Source organism: Elaeis guineensis, chromosome 3 (assembly GCF_000442705.2).
Source record: "Elaeis guineensis isolate ETL-2024a chromosome 3, EG11, whole genome shotgun sequence".
NCBI classification, from domain to species: domain Eukaryota; kingdom Viridiplantae; phylum Streptophyta; class Magnoliopsida; order Arecales; family Arecaceae; genus Elaeis; species Elaeis guineensis.
The window spans coordinates 87,595,172-87,613,968 of record NC_025995.2 but is presented as its reverse complement, the minus strand read 5'-3'; positions in this window follow the sequence as shown (position 1 = coordinate 87,613,968).

The window sequence follows — 18,797 nt, the reverse complement described above, 5'->3', positions numbered from 1 at the left end:
CCTTCAATATTCAATAAGGTACCAAGCAAATTTTTATATATATTCTTCTCGATATGCATAATGTTAAAATTATGACACAACAAAAGAGTTTTCCAATATGGTAGCTCAAAAAAAATGCTCTTCTTCTTCTAATTACTCATTCAATCTTTATTTAACTTATTTGTTCCATCTTTTTTCATCCTTTCCCTTCCAAAGATGCATAATTGATCCCACACGTCATCACCTAATAATTATGGAGGCCTTTCCCTCAATTCTTTAGTACCATTGAAATAAATTTTATTATTTTACCATCTATGATTTATTAATAGAAACTGACAATGGCCCATCAAACATATTTTTGTCCCATATTTTAAATAGTGAGAACAAGCATTTTTGTTGCAAGAAGGATAAGCCCACCTTCCCTTGGTACTCCATCAAGATAAATTTGTATTTACAGATAAATTATTTATTGTCTGTAAGACTACTACATACAATCAAAAGTTTTATTTTCTAGAGGTATCATATATTTCAATACCAACTTTCCACAAATCCTTCAATTCTTCTATCAATGGTTGCAAGAACATATCAATATCATTTCCTAGAGCCTTAGGACCAAGAATAAGTAAGGACAACATGAAAAAGATTTCTTCATGGACATCCATGGTGGTAGATTATAAAAACTAGAACAATGGGCCATGTGCTATGAGTAATGCTCATATTCAAAAATGGGTTAAACCCATCACTTGCTAATCCAAGTCTGACATTACCAAGCTCCAATGCAAATGAGGGATAAAGCTTATCTAATTTTTTTCAAACTTAAGAATCTGCTAGATGTCTTAATAACTCATCGTTAATACAATCCCCTTCATGCCATCTCATATCAGAAGCTATTTTTGATGACATATATAATTTTTGAAGTCTTGACTTTAATGAAAAGTATCTAAGAATCTTAATAAGAATTTTCTTCCTAACACCCTTACCATCATCATCTTCAACCACCCAAACATCCATCTAGAAGCACCATATTTTATATATTGATTGGCATTGGCATATTCCTTTCGAAATAGTATACAATTATTCGGACATGCATCTATTTTCTCATAATCAAGGCCCAAATCTTGAATAATCTTTCTTACCTCATAATACAAACTAGGTAATGTTCACTCTTTGGAAATACATTCTTCAACAATTAAGCATCTTTCGATAACCTATAATTTTTTTTTACTTCTTCATTTGGCTCATCAAGATTATACGAGGCACCACCCCTCTCCTGATCCATATTTGACATCTATAATGCCTCTTCTAATATGGTATATATATCCTTATTATCATCCCCAGACTCTTTATTAACTTCTTCCTCACCAAATTCATATTCTCCCGATAATACCAATCAATATAATTTGAGACTATCCTCTTGCTAACTAGATCAAATTGCACCTCATCTCGATTTTTGCAATATACGTTATTACAGTTGATGTAGGGACATAAAATTTTGTCTAGTTGAGATGAGTGAGAGAATGCCAACTCAAGAAATTCTTTAACTTCGTTCAAAAACTCATCACTTAATCTATACTAGGTCATTCAACTCTTATCCATTATTCTGCATATTGAAAAGATAAAAGAAATCAAAATACAACTACTAATTACAGAAGCAAGGTTGGATCTATTGTTTTTGAGCTATCAAAATTCATCTATTATTTTTGAGCTATCAAAATTCATACTAACTCAAACTTAACCTCAAAGCAATTATATATGATTCTTTCTCTCTCTGATAATGGTTATATATGGTGATGCATGCAAGGACACGTGATACAACATCTAGTTATCCCCCCCCCCCCCCCTCCCTCACCAAATATCTAGTTAATATTGACTGTCTTGAGCATCTATCAGTCTAAAAATAAATTTACAAATGAAAAATTCGTTAAGTTGTATGACATAGTAAACTTAATTATGCAAAAAAAAACATGCAAAATAAATTAATTCTTGCTTTTTATCCAATCTGTACGTCCATATTTTGTTCACATGCCTATATATATTTAATTATTCAAAAAAATGTAAGATATCATTTTATTTAATAGGGAAGTTTACCATGACAAAGGGTGCCATTTAAGATGATGTTAATTATTGGCCTTATGATTTAAAACAGCCCATTAGTTTAGCAACAATAGTTGCTTACCTTACCAAATGCAGCAAGAAACAATATATGTATCTACTAATATAATAGAGGACATCAAAAAGTAACCGCTAGAAAAAAAAATACAGTGCTAAATTATGCCAAAAAAATATGCAGCCATCTCATCATTTAGAATCTTGATACAGTTGTATGTTACTGAAATCAAGGATTTGGATCTCATGGTATAATATTTACTGTTCACTGGTCGGTACAACATGTACTGCTGTGCGCATTAGCAAAGTCCACTGGCTGGTAGCAAACAAAAGAAAAGGGGTTTAAAAACTAAAAATACATTGGAGCTTGGTAAATGGAATTACATAAGAAAATTTAGAAAAAATCATGAAAAAGTTATAAGGTCAATTGCTTGTAAGATCAATTGCTACCCAATTAGGAACGTGAGGATTATAAATTATGAAAAAGTATGTTCACTTTGAGCTCCAGCGTTGAAACTGGTTGTATTTGCTTCTAACAATGCAGATTGTTTGGATATCCAAATGAATCTGAAAATAAGTATTTTTCAACATTGATTTTTTATATCAAGTGTTAAAAAATAAATAATCAATATCCAACTACTTTATACATAGCTCTTAGTTCAAAAACCTCATGTATATTTTTCTTATTATTAGCTTTTTTAACTTATGGGTGAAGGATTCTCTAAAATTACACAAAGAGAAGACATCGTAAAAGCTATATCAAAACTAAATTTATAAAATTAAAAATTATAATTAGAACTAAATTGAATATTTATAAAACCAAAGACAAATCATTAAAAATCCATATATTTATTCTAGAGAAGTAATAAAGCAGGTTAATTATTATATATATAATGAAAAGGAATTAATCAAATTCTTTGATATAGAACCTTTAATAGATTCATAGCAGGGTTTAAACATTAGAGTTTAATCATAAGAAAGAGAGAGAGAGAGAAAGAAAAGATTAGAATTCTCATATACAATAGTGATTAAAGAGATCTCAGATTGATGTAGATCTAATCGAGCAGCATGTTTGAGGATGCAAGAGAACTAAAGAATAGGAATCCGATGCCTTTCTGCACAACGTGAGTGAAAGATGATTTTTTCTAAGTTCTCTTATAGAAGAATAAGATAATTTTTTATAATAAGAGTTCCAATACGGAGGGAACTCTATATAGTGAGGGCAATTTTTTTTTAACTCTTGCATGCACTTTTTTTTTCCTAATAAGATTCTAAGTTAAAGAAAACTCTATGGTTGTTTTTGTTGGGCATGGAATTGGGAGGGTACAGTGGGCATGCTCTCATCGAAATTGTGGATGCCCAAGAAAATAAGAGATATAAATAAGTCGATTTGATAAATATCAATTTTTTAAAGAAGTTTGTTTTTTTCTTATATAACACTATTTTGTGCAAAAATCACTTTTTTTATACATCACCATCTTGATCTTTTAAAACTTTAGAAAAAATTAAAAAGAATGTAGAAAATGTGACTTCTCTTGACTAAGAAATCCCCAGTAAATTGGCTCTTCTGCATGCACAAAAAGAATGACACCCATTGCTTTTCCTTTTTACACACAAATAAAATCCGTTTCTTTGCTACTCTATGAACTAATTAAAAAAAGTCACAACAATTTCAATGTGTCGTAGGAAAATAACCCGAAATCTCTACCACACCATCCCAACTAACGACAACTTATACGGCCCAAGAAGCTTTTCCATATGTATTCAAAAATTATTTGTACACATGACAGATTAGATTTTGTATAGACATGGGCGAAGAGCTCTATCATGATAAAGAAGTGTCTCCATATGAATTTAAAAATTATTTATATACATGGTGGATGAAAGTTTATGCAGATAGTGGGAGAAGTACTCGATAAAGAAGTATTTCAATATGAATTTAAAAATTATATATATATGTGTGTGTGTGTGTGTGTTTGTGTGTGTTGGAGTTGCAGATTTTTTTTCTATAATAAGAGTCTATAATAGGAATCCTAATGTTGATAAAAATCTTTGCACTGGGGCTTGTACGTGAGAACATGAGTTGCTGATTTTTTTAAATAACAAAAATCCTAATACCAATAAGAAATATTAGAGAAAAATTCTAACTATATCAAGAGATAGTATGATGGTTTTTTTCTTTTAAAAATAATTACTCTACACTGTGTAGAGTTGGACAGGGTCTAAAAGCGAGATCTACCACATAAGAAAGTCAAGCTGCAAGATAACTCCCAAAGGCTATCACTTGATCATCTAACATCTGATTGAGGTGATCTTCTTTTAAAAAAAATATGATAATTTTTTAAGATCTATGATATGACGCCATGCCTTTTAGAAAGTAGTGCCTTAGCTATCGAATCCAAATTCTATTGTTTAGACTCGAAATGGACCGATTAAACTGAAAATTTTATTTTTGATAAGATTTTGACCAGACATATTTTCTAATATAAAAAAAATCAGATGGAATAATAGAAGATAAAATTGATATACAAGTCGAGAATTATTTTTAAAAAATTTTAGCTTTTTCGAGTTTATATTTACTACTCATGTTTTTAGGAAAAAGAGTCTTATTAGAATAGGATCAGATTGTATTGAAAAAAATATCTCGAGATTCAATCTACAATAAGCCAAGAATAAGATCCAGGATGATGAACGAAATCCAACGAGTCCAAAAATAATTCAAATGGAGTTCAGATGAAGGAGATACGCATGAAAGAGGATAGCACATAGCACAAAACTAGGGCCCACAGGAAGAAGCCCATTGCCTGGCCAGGCTTGCAGGCGAGCCAGCCCAAGCCCACGGTCCAGGCGCACACACAGGCATGCATGGCCTCGATGGGCATGTAGCTTAGCATGGGGACATGTGGGCACGGCCCAGTGCACGAGCACACATGGGCCAATCGCGGGCGCAGTCCAGCGGGCGTGCGGGCTCGACCAGGCATTTCTCCTAGGTTTGGCATGGTCCACGATGGACCAACACCATTTCCCAAGGGGTTTCTCGCAGCTCATATGCATTCTCGTGGATTGATGGTCATTTTGGCATGATCGAATGGCCGTCATTGCTTGCGGTAGTGATCCAATGGTCCAAGGTCTCATTTGGGTCCTATTAGGAGATCTAAACTTGTTAGAACTCCGACCTGAGCTCGGTTTGATGTGTTTAAAAGGTCCTGTGGCAACAGAGACCAGATAAGGGGGAGCACCATGAGAGCACAGTGAGAGCCCATGGGTCTCGTGAGTGGTAAGGAGGCTTTCTTTGGTTTCTTGAGAGCTTTTATGAGAGTAGCTTCTTGTTGAGAGATCTTTGTACAAGGATTGAGTGGTGAGTTCCTCTTGTATTTGTTTGATTTTTTTTCTCTCAGCTTGCATTTTCGTTGAGGTAGGCTTGAGGCCAATCCATGTTACTTTAATTTATTTGTGGTATTTTTCTCTCTCTTTCTTTTTTCTTCCTCCCCCAACAAGTGGTATCAGAGCACAATAGATTGTATCCTTTGCATGAAACAATGATTGATTTCTTTCGTGATCTTAATCATTAGATCCCACTTTGCATAGCTTTCAAAGGACGATGAACAACTTCCATTATAGCATAGATTGTGAAGCTGATGTCATGCTTTAAGAGCTATACAAAGCATGATCTAGTGATTAAAGTCATGAAAAAAGATCAAGCATTCTTTCATGCGAAGGATATAATCCGAACTCTATTAAAATTAGAAAAGAGAAATCCAATCTGAATTGTGTAAAAGCAGACCTCATCATTATAAATAAAAGTTGTATATCTTGATTCGAAAATCATTAATGAAAGAAAAAAGAACTTAAATCCTACTTTTGCAATTTAGGGGTCTTAAAATTTTTCATCATTTTGATGTCCACTTTGAGATAGTCATTACTCAAAAACTATCATTTAGCAATCATATTTTTTTGCTACTAAGAGTACTATTATTTTCGACTACTAATTATGGCCGTCGCTAAAAAGTCAATATTTAATTATCAATTATTCATAGATGCCACTAAAGTTTCTCTTTACAGTGGCTACCTTCTTATGATTGTCACTAAATAAATCTCTTTTTATAAGGGCTTATTACGGTCGCTACTAAAAAGAGTTATTTAGGGGTTATCATTTCTTTGGCTGCCACTAATAGTCTATCATTTAGTATCCACCACTTTAGAATTGTCATTAAAAATACTATATCTAATGATCGCTACTGAAGAGAATCGTTAGTGGCAACTGTATCGCGGCTACTTTTATATATTAAAGCTTTTGTGAGGGTTGAAAGTGACCGCCACTATGCACTAACATTTAGTGATAACTTTCTTTGTGATTGCTACAAAAGTGATCCTTTTAGTGCCCATATACTACTACCGCTACTAAAATTATAACTTTTTACATAGGTCATAGTTGATCACCACTAAAATATTTTATTTAGTGGCTACTACGTATTGGACGCCACTAAATATAGAACTTAATGTACCAATATTTTGTGGCCACCACTAAAAGGCTTTTTGTATGGTGCCTACCCCTAGTTCTCTACAAATGCTATACAATGACTACATTATTGCGACCGCTACTCAAAGTGGTCACTAAAACTCACTTTTATAAAGTAACCTTCCAACTACCAAATTCTTGAAGTATTTAAGTGGTTTTCAGATAAAGAAAGAGTGCATTGATTATCAAGCTTTCTCAATACAATCTTTAAGAGCTTCATTGATATTTTTTTTATTTTTTTAGAAGCTTTTCCTTTATACTTTTCATTATATTTTAATTTTTTGTTGTAAGTATATTTTAATTTAAATTGAAATTTGGGGATAAAACTATCCAAGTCTTGAATTAGAGTTAGTTTGTTGTGTGAGCCAAGGATCGACTTGAGAAAGTATTTTTAATTAATTTTTAGTAAGAAAATCAACTAAAATTTTATTGTAAATCTGAAAAAAAATAATCAAACTATAATCTAAAAAAGATTATAGTAAAATTTCTAAGGGTGGCTTAAGAAGTGGATATAAGTACTGAATTTGATACCGAGCCACTATAAAATTTTTATATTTACTTGTGTCTTATCTCTTCTTTTCATTACTCATTATTTACATCTTCATACTTATATTACATTGCATTGCTCTCACTCATATTGCACCACTTTGTTTAATTTCTATGCATAAGAAGTGTTAAATTTTTGAAAATTCCAATTCACCCTCTTCACTCTTGGGTTATCTATTTAGGCAACAATATATTTATCATTTTGTACATTATCTATCTCTCATCTTTGAGGTAGAGGGTCCCTTGCATATATTGCACATGCTGCCATTTTGAGTTAATTATATGTAATGAGTAGACAAGGGCACTGGGCCATGCCTGGCATGGCCCGAACCAGGCCCATCGGGCCTGAGACTAAACGGGTCGTGCTTGGCATGGCACAATTAGCACCAGACCTCAGCCAAGCATGACCCTAGGTCCAATTGGTGGTGGGCCATGTCTGGCACGGCCCATTGGCCCACCGATCTTTTTTTTTTAAAAAAAAATTATAAACGGATCATGCTTGGCACGGCCCAACCCAAACTCGTTTCAACCCATAATGGTCAGAAACGGTATTTTTCTATTTTTTATCTTTTTACCCCTCCCAATAGCCATAAAATAGCTATTTTGAGGGGTATTTTAGAAAAAAAATTATAGATTTCTATAAATAGCCCCCTCCTCTTCCATTCTTACCATACAAAATCTACTCTTTTTTCTTCCCTACTACTACTATTTCACTCTTCTAGTAATATTGCAAGTATTCTAGTAATTTAATTTTTAGTTTGTATTTAGCAAGTGTTCAAGTACTACATAAGAGGAGATCCTTATCGAGGAGCATAAGAGGAGGTCCTTGTTGAGGAGCACAAGAAGAGGTCCTTATCGAGGAGCACAAGAGGAAGCTCATAAATCTCGATGCTGTCTCTACTCAATTCCTCCACCTCTATTCAATTCCTCCACCTTCGATTAGTTTTTATTTTTTGATTCATAAATTTAGAAATGGCATCTTATGATGAGAGCCATTTTGGTATTCCTCCTGTTTCTGAGGGAGAGAACTAATCCCATTGCTCCTACTCCCTCTGAAACTACTCAAGGTCAAACCTCTTCCCATTAGAGGACTAGTGTAGTTTGGAAAGATTTTGAAAGAGTTCTTATTAATGCAGTCTGAAAAATAAAATATAAAAAATATATTAAATTTTATAGTTATGCCAGTAGTGGGGGAACTGGTTATTTGAAGAGACATCAAGAGAGTCATAGGATAAGTGACTCTCATCTCCAAAGTACTCTCAATGTACAAGGAGATCTCTGGTAGGTAATTTTGCATCTAATCACAAAAATAAAAAAAAAATACTAGTTAAATGGATAGTTAGGGATGAACTACCTTTTAGTTTATGTGAGTCTTTTAATTTTGAAGAATATATTTAATTAACTCTACAGTCTGCTTACAAAAGAACTAGTAGGCATACTTTTAGAAGGATAGCTATGACAAATTTTATAGTAATGAAATAAAATTTAATTGAAACTTTTTCTGTCTTAAATTCAAAAGTTTCGTTAACTTCTGATATTTGATCAGCATCGATAGATAGTAATTATTTTATTTTTATTACTACTCATTATATTGATAATGATTGAAATTTAAATAAATATATTCTTGCTTTCGTGCTTTTGATTTTTCACATTCTGGATAATAAATTTCAAATATTATTTACCAAACGATATATTCATTTAGAATTAATGATAAAATCATGTCTATTACTTTTGATAATATATCTAATAATAATTCTGCTATTATATTATTAAAGGACTCATTGCATTCTATTTTAAATATTTAGTTATTGCATATTAGATATGCATGTCATATCTTAAATCTTTGGTACAAGCTGGCATGGACATGATCCAAGATATAATTTCAAAAATTCAAAATATAGTTTTTTTATTCATACTTCAAGAGTAAGATTTTAAGAATTTAAGCAACTGTGTGTAAATCATGTTAAATATTTTAAAAAAATTAAACTTGATGTAATAACTCATTGAAATTCAACATATACTATGATACATGATGCATATCTATATAGATATTTATTAAGTACATATATTAATGATCGTGGATTAGATTTTGTATTGACTGAAACTAATTGGAATAAAGATAAAATTTTAAAAGATTTTTTGACTACTTTTATAATGCTATTAACATTATTTTTGGTATTTATTATCCAACTTTATGTTCATTTTTACAACAAGCATTTGATATTAGTAAAAAATTTGTAGAATATAAATTTGATGATGTTTTAATGCATATTATTGAACCAATGGAATCAAAATGGAATGAATATTAGAATAAGATATGTCCTATGTATAATTTAGCAATTGTATTTAATCCACGAGTTAAATTGAGTAGTATGTTAATTTTACTTGATGCATATTGTGAAAACATGATACTAGATCCTGAACCCGCTAAAGCTGAGGTAATAAAACTTCTTTATGATTTTTATGCATTATATGATGAAAAAATTTATGGATCTAGATTACCAACACAAAGCTCTATCACTTCTTCTAGTAGTTCTCATTTATAATCTATTTTTAGTTTTATTATACATAGGAGACAAACATATGCTTTAAATTTATCTGTATTTTTTTCATCTGCTTTAAGTAGTGAACTAGAATTTTATTTATGAAATGATCTTCATTTTGCATTTGATGAAAATCAAATAGATAATCTAGATGTGTTAGCTTGGTAGAAAAGTATTAAAAATCAATATCCTATTTTGTCTGTCTTTGCACGTGATATTTTAGCTGTACCGATATCTACAGTAGCATCGAAATCCGCTTTTAGTGCAGGTCAGTATGTTCTTGATAAAAAGAGAAGTTCGATAACCAGTGAGACAGTAGAGATGTTGCTCTGCTTCAAAGACTGATTGGATATGGAGGCAAAACTTGAAGATAAAGATGGATATTCTACTACATCCTCTGATGAAGACGACACAAACGAGATCGATAATTAGTAGGATTTTTATCAAACTAGCACAGAAGAGCAGGGAGTAAAGAGAGGGTCTTGAAGGAGTTCAGTGAGAGCAGAGACAAGCTGGTATGATTTTATTTATTTTTTTATTAATTATATTAAATTTTTTAATTATTAAGGTGAGTTACCTCTATAATTCTATTTCTTTTCTCTTCCTCCTCATTATACTCTGAAGGTCAAATCTAGCCCCACTCCCTTCCTGTACCATTTTGATATTTATTAATAAACTGATAGGGATCTACGCCAAATCATCTACCTAACAAGATGGCTTTATATTTAAATCCCTAGTCTCCAATCTTTTTTTAATTTATTCATGCATACTTTTTAAAAAAATTTAAAAAATCCTAAATAGGTCATGCCAAGCATGCCGTATCTTGGTACGGCCCATTTCAAGGGGGCTGGACTAGCACACGGGCCATGTCGTGCCTGGCCTATGGGTCATGCCGACCCAGGCCCTTATGGGCCATGCTGGGCCGGGGCCGCGAGCCAAAAAACCCCAGCCCAGCCCAACCCCCTCTTATGGGTCGTGCCAGGCACGACACGGCACGGTACTATGGCCGATGGGCCGTGCCTGGCACGACCCATCTCATGCCAAGTCGGGTGGCTTGGCCTATTGCCCATCTCTAGTAATGAGAGAGGGTGAAAATTGACTTTACATTGTCGACTTCCAAAATCTAACAACATGTTATAGCATTTCCCAATATCTTTTTTTTTTTCTATTTGGTTCTTCCTTCTTGAAACCACTTGATCAATACCTTCCATTTTTTATTCACTACTTGGCTAGTAATTAGTATTGCCATGATCTCCACCTTTCTTCTTTTTTTCCATTTTGCACTTGCACTTATCAAAATCTAATATAGTTATAATGAAATGGCAAGAATTTACATGCTTTCCATAGTATGACTTTTAGTGTCCAATTTTGGTTTATTTCTTCTTTCTTTAAGGTTTTATTCTAAGACTTTTGGTTACCTTTCTAGGCAATTTGGTTAGTTTTCTTGATATTTCCCCTCTCATACAAATTCTAATGGAGTATTGAGATATGCCAATTTTGACAATATCGATACACATCTACAGAGTTCGCTTTATATAGAATATAGAATAAACATAGATGATGAAAGTTTAGAAATTAATGAGCTTATAATAGTCACGCAACTGTTTTCATGAGTAATTATCTTATTTTTCATAAGGAGATGAGCAGAATTTATAATTTTTAAAGATGTTCATGTCCACAATCAAGACATATTATTTTCAATAATTATTTTTTGCTATGAACACTCTGAGTTCATGATTCTTGGTCAGGAATGGAAATTGTTGATGGTTTTCTACTTCCTAGGATATCTAATCGTGAAAATTATCGAGAATGATTGATTTTGAGTCCTATGTTTGAATAAGTCTGTGTAATCTCAAGTAATTGATGCAAAGCTTATTACATATGTATTAATATCAATATTAGTAATATAATAATATTAATATTATATTTGATTAACATTATTAATATTGTTGACTATTAATATAATAAAAATGTTATTGTTCTCATATCATTGTTATATTATACTGCCGATATCTAAATAAACGATGATCTTTTTTGAAAGAAAGGAGGGAGACCCATCAATGCTCTTGGTCAATATTTACATTAGTAGTATTTAAAATTATTTAATATTAATATCTATATAATAATATTAATATTATGTGACAGTGAATATTGAATTACACAAATGATAATGTACTATTATAAAATATGTTAATACATAACTTAGAATAATAAATATTATATACATATATTTTTTTTTATTTATTGTTAAGAGACATACCCATATCAAAGAAAATAATACCTAGGCCCCCTCAATATGGTTTTATCTTTTTCTTAAAAAAAAATATATAGAAACACCTTCTCCACTTTAGCTCAATTTCATTTACAACTCAATTTTATTTACATCCTTTATACTTTAAAAAGTATCAAATTGACCCTTTTAGTTATCAATATGTTTCAATACGATCCAACCGTTTATCTCTATTAACAGAATTTTATAAAATAATAAAAATATCTTTATCTCTATTTTCTCTATTCTTCTTCCTCTTCAATTGATTTCCTCCTCATCTATCATCGATATCTCTCTTTCTCTCTCCTCCTTCCTCCTTTTTTGTTGGAGTAGATCCCTCAATTGTGGAACATGGATCACCCGCCTAAGATCACAATAACGTCCAAGAAGTGGATGTTGATACCACACGAGAAAAAAAAAGAAAGAATAATAAATAAACACAATAAAGATATGTGGATCGACCTCAAGCCTACTTTCACGAGACATGCAAGCTTCACTATGAGAGAAACAAAATCAAAGAATACAAAAGGAACTCACCACTCAATCTTTGTACAAGAGTCTCTCAATAAGAAGCTCCAAAACTCTCATCAAGCTCTCTAAAATATCTTAAGAAGCCTCTCTGTATGATCAAGATGTCACCAGCTACTCAACGCAACAAATGACTCGTCAATCGGAGTTATATAGGCTCTAAAAATTCTAAAATAATGTTTCACTAGGAGATTGAGTCCAAATCAAACCCAAAATCAATTCTGGCCATTCGATCCCCACCAGTTGTGACATCAGCCATCAGATCGTGCCTCCAATCCACATGCGGCTTTGTGACCTATCATATCCAGTGAGGTCTATGATGGATTGTGATACCCAGACAGGCCTGGGTGCCCATGCGCCCCCATGTGCGCTCGCACTTGTCTGGGCTGGCCAATGCGCCAGCATGCTACTGGGCCCGGCCTGCGCCGCCGTCGGTCAGTGCCAGCCCGTGGGCTCCTGCAATGGCCCGTGGACTATACCAACTACTCCCGACCTTCTCTCGCATGTATCTTTTCGTTTGGACTATGTTTGGACTATTCTTGGGCTTGTTGGATTCTGTTCGTCGTCTTGAACCTTATCCTAGGCTTGTTGTAGATCGAATTTCAAGTTATTTTTTTCAACAATCTCTATCTCGACTCGATGTTCGATCTCCATCTGTCTCTGAGAGCTTATGATCTATCTCGTCCTCATGTCCTGGAGCATGCCTGCTATCTTATGGATGGATAAACATGAGAGTCGAGTCAGACCACTCGATTCCACCTCCATCATGGGCTGTGTCTACTCTAACCAAAGATCTATTCAAAAAAATCTCTTACAATAATAGAAACTTCACTCTACGATATCATCTCTCATCCTCTCGAGTCTTCCATCTCGTGTCCGATCCACCTCCATCATGCACTGGGCTCTCCTTGACTCCTGAAGCTCTAACTCGCATTGGGCTCCCTGTCAAGTAGTAATATCCTCTTCTAATCTTCTTCTCCTCTAATATCATCCTATCACTGCACATGACCTTCAGAATTCTATCACCAGCTATCCACCTATAGCTATTTGAATCCAATCTGCTCAATGAGATAAAATTTTATCTGAAATTGGATATGTATCGGATCTCATCCAATCTTCTCACTGCACCATCATATGTCCTCCAGCTGACCATCCTGGTACTCCTGATCGCATAGCTCGATCCATCCAGTAAGTGAACAGTATCCTCACTGCTCTTCAGAGAGTCAAACAATTTCTTTCTGCAACATACATGATGGATGCATACAGAATCTAAAATCTACTATTGAGAAAAAATAGATACATCATCAGATATCAACAAGACATCATCCTCTGACTCACTACTGACCGTTGCTGCAGTAGCCCTCATCTGATCTCTGAGTTAAGGATAATTTTTGATATGATGTCCCAACTTATCACACTGATAGCACCTGATCTTACTAGGATCCCTCATCTTAGATCTGGATCGTCCTCCTTGCGATCCTCTGCTGCTCTGTCTACTGCCAGCTGCTCCTTCAGAAACCACCAAAGCTGAGCTGCCGCCAGCTGAGCTCGAAGCTTGATTCTCTCATCTGAGAATCTCATTCTGAAGAATTACCGTGATAACCTCGTCCATCTTGATGGTACTCTTTTTCACTAGAAGAGCAGTCATCAAGGACTCATACGAAGGAAAAAGCGATGCTAGCAAGACCAATACCCTAGTCTTCTCCTCAACCTTCTCACCTACACCGAGAAGATTGGTGAAAATCTTTTGGAAGTGGTTGAGATGCTTCTGCATGCTTTATCCTTCATCCATCTATAGTTGATAGAACTGCCTCTATAAGAAAAGAGTATTGGTGAGGGACTTCACCATATATAACTCCTTGAGCTTCGACTATAGTACCATCGAGAAAATCTCACCAAGTATATAAATCATCACCTCATCCATCAAGTACATGCAGATGATGCTCACCGTCTGTATCTATAGCCACTCTCAAGTCTTTTCCTCCATGGTAGCCAGCTTCTTCTCATTCAAGAGAGTGTTAACCAATCCATGTTGTAGCACGTTCTTCATCTCGCTTACCACAAGGAGAAATTACTCTTTTTGTTGAACTGATTGATCTCCACCTTGATTGTATTTATCCTTTCTATCTTCTATCTCAATCAACACCACCTCTGCTGGACTACATGATACCACTTGTCGATGCTAACTAGACTTTGATACCACTTGTTGGAGTAGATCTCTCAATTATAGAATACGGATCATCCCCCAAGATCACAACAATGTCCGAAAAATGGATGTTAATACTACATAAGAAAAAAAAGAAGAAAAAACAACAAACAAACATAATAAAAATATGTAGATTGGCCTCATGCCTACCTCCATAGGGTGTGCAAGCTTCACTATGAGAGAAATAAAATTAAAAAATATAAGAAGAACTCACCACTCAATCCTTATACAAGAGTCTCTCAATAAAAAGCCTCAAAATCCTCACAATAGCTCTCTGAAACCTTTCAAAAAGCCTCTCTGCATGATTAGAGCATCACCAGCTATCCGATGCATAAATAGCTCATCAATCAGAGTTATATAAGCTCCAAAAATCTTAAAATAATGCTTCACTGGAAGATCGAGTCTAAATCAAATCCAAAATTAATTCTAACCATTTGATCCCCATCGGCTGCGACATCAGTCGTCAGATCGCGCCTTTGATCCATGCATGGTCTCATGAGTCACGATATCCCATGCTATCTACGATAGATCGCGATACCCAAACGGGCCCGGGTTCCCCAACACGCTGTCGCTACCGGCCTACACCGGCCCATGGACTCCTCTAGTGGCCCGTAAGTCGTACCAACTGCTCCTAGCCTTTTCTCACACATATCTTCTCCGTCTGAACTCCATTTGGACTGTTCTTGGGCTTGTTAGATTTCGTTCGTCATCTTAAACCTTGTCCTAGGCTTATTGTAGATCGAATCTCTAGATATTTTTCTCAATAATTTCTTCCTCCTCATCAATTTTTTCTTCTCTATGGTGGCTCCATCTATCTCCACCCTTTCCTCTATCTTCTCACCCTCATTCTCCTCCTTCAAGCCGTCTATAAACTATATCCCTCCACGATGGCCCCCTCCGCCTCCGTCCCTTCTTAGCTTCTCCCTCTTCTTTCTCCCCATTTTCTTCTCCTGTTTGTCCTCCTCTAATCCATTCCTTGCCGATGGCCCCTCTTCCCTCCTCCTCTTCCTTTTCATCCACTTCTCTTCTTTATCCTTTTCTCCTCCAAACCCACCCATCCTTCTACCTATCCTTCCACCTCCTTCACTTTCTCCTCATCTATTTCTCCTCCTTATCCTTCTCCTTATCTAAGCTGCTCATAAGTCATCCCTCTCTACGACGGCCCCTTCCACCTTCATCTCTTCTTATCGACAACTCATCCTTCCCCCTCCCTTTTCTCTCCACCCTCTTCTCCTTTTTGTCCTCTTTCTCCTTCAACCTATTCATTGCCGGTGACCTTTCTTACCTCTACTTTTCCTTCTCATCCTCTTCCTCCTTCAAGCTTATCCATGAGCGAGGGACATTTCCATCCATTGAAAAGGAAAGCTAATATCGTTTATTGATAAAATGAATAGCTATACCACATGAAATATATCAATAATTAGAAATATTGATTTGATACTTTTTAAAGTGCAGTGGTGTAAATAAAATTGGACTAAAGTTGAGAGAATATTCATGTAATTTTTTTTAATGAAAAATTATTGTCCATCGAAATCAATATTTTTCATATATTTTCATGAAAGATTCAAGATATTGGATACAACATGAAGCCTATAAGCAACCTATGATTCAAAATTTATCTTTACATACATATAATGCAAACTTTGAAGAGCACCTCCACACCTAAGGATGTCACTATTTTTCATACTCTTCTTAATAACACTAATGATGTTTAGGAATTTATTTTTTTGTTTAGGATTGCCGAGATTGTTGTCGGACAGTGATGGGGAGTTCTATCTCCCCTTCCATCTTGATCGAGTCGTTAGTAAATCTGATTAAAGGCATGTTGACTGATTTTAGTTGGTTAGTAGAAAATCATATTCAGAAGAAAGCATTATAGAACAACACATCAGCAAAGCTTTCATTATCAATAAGACATCATTTTACATCATAGTTAGCTATTGTCATAGATACAACAACAGCGTCATTATGAAAGGTTTGGACTCTTTGTAGATCTTCCTAAAAAAATGATATCGTCGTTTCTCTGCTGACGTTTGGAGGAGCTTTTCAAGTTATCTACCCCCATAGTCTCGGTTCTATCGAGATCATGTTGATCACATCCGTCGTCAATTGAGCATGAGTTTCTTCCTCAAAACACGGCTGTGTTTGAGGATCAGCAAGTAGCTGCACAGATCGATCCCGCAAGTATTTTCTGAGATATCCCCACCTAATTAGGACTTTAATCTCATCCTTCAACTGGATGCATTGTTCAGTATCATGACAGTGGTCATGATGAAATCGATAGTAGCAGTTCCTATTGCGAGATACTGGCCACGATTTCATTGGCCGGTGCCGTCAGAGGTAACTCTCCCCTTCTATCTTCATGAGGATCTGTGCACGAGGAGTAGTAAGAAGGATATAAGAGTCATACCTACTGTCGAAGTTCTTTGGCTTCAGATTTGGTCGGAAAGGTGGAGCCTCCCTCTCAGTGCGGGTTCAACTGGATCGCATAGAGGTTCCCCTCTTCTTCATCTTCTTATGATCTTTGCTTTCTGATTGGCACCGATCATTTCCACCTCCTCAGTGCAAATGCATTTTTGTGCACACTCAGCAGTTCGACATAGGACTGGGGAAGCATCTTGTCTAGAAAATAGGTGAATCTGGAGCTTTGCAACCCTCTCTTTATGGCTGCAATGGCCGTTGACTCATTGAGATCCCAGACCTCTAAGGTGGCGGCATTGAAATGTGCCACAAAATCTCATAAAGATTCTCCATCTTACTGCCCGATGGAGAAAAGACCATCAGAGATTCGTGGCATCCTTCTGCTAGTGCTGAAGTGCACCACGAAAAATTATTCGAACTGTTCGAATGAATGGATACTCTTCGGTTGAAGTCCAAAGTACCAGATTCGAGCAGTTTTTTAGAGAATAATCGGAAAAGCAATATAGAGGAGGGTGTCGAATGCTCCCTAGAGAAGCATGAAAGCCTTATAGCTCTCAAGGTGGTCGTATAGGTTGGTGGAGCCATCCTACAGTTCAATCTATGGCATCTTGAACTGACTTGGAATCGATTCATTCAGGATTCGTCGGGAGAAGGACAGATGAGTGTTGATATCAAGTTCACCGATAGAATCCCAATTATTTATTTGGAGTTGATCCAACCAGTGATCAAGCTCCCTCAGTTCACGGTCGTATTTGTCCAACCGTCTTTGAGGCTCATTGGGATGCTGAGAATATCTTGGGGTAGAATCTTTCCCAGAAGAGCTTGATGGAGACCGCAGTCTTTTCTCCTTTTGTGAGACTTATTAAGGAAAAAAAGACCGACGATCTCCGAAATCGGCATGTGGATCATGCCAGGAGTCAAGGTGAGGTGAGTGTCGGATGGATCGATGACTCGTCCGATGGGAGTGTCGAGTCGAGTGGTGGGACGGAGAACGGGATCGGTGGCTGTGCCTGGGTGGCACATCCCATGGCATCGGTTCCTCTTGCCACTGTTGTTGCTCCACAGTGTGCTGGAGACTGTGGACAGCCTCCCTCAGTATCTTCACTTGTTGCACCAGGACAGCAAATTGTTGCTAGTCTACTATGATCATCAGTTGTGAGCCATTGGGCTTGCGAGGGTCATCGGAGGTGCATCACGGCATGATGAGCATTGAGTGAAATTTATAGAAGCATTCTGTGCTCTTATTTTGACCATTGTGATTCTGATAGGAGAGTATTTGTCTACTTTTCTCTATTTGGTGCGCCAAACTATTACAGCCTATCTCCGATGAGTTGGTCAGCTGTGAGCGGAGTTGTTGAGCCTAAGTGATGGATGGCAGAAAATCTGCAAAACAAGTCCTCTTGTTGAAAGTTATCTGATGGGAGATCCTCCAATGCTTAAGTTAGCCGGAGAAAATACACAATCGAGAGCTAAAAACGAGAGCAAAAGTTTATCTTCAAAAAGCTTAGCTTACCTGGTCCCTCATAACTTACCGTCTTATATAGAGTGAGCAAAGTCGTTACTGTGTAACTTCTGCCTCTAAACATTCAGGACGTAGAAGTTATAACATTTAGTGGATGGTTGCTTCATTAACTACTATTAAGGTCAAGTAATGGGCCGCTTGTGGGCGATTATTCTGCT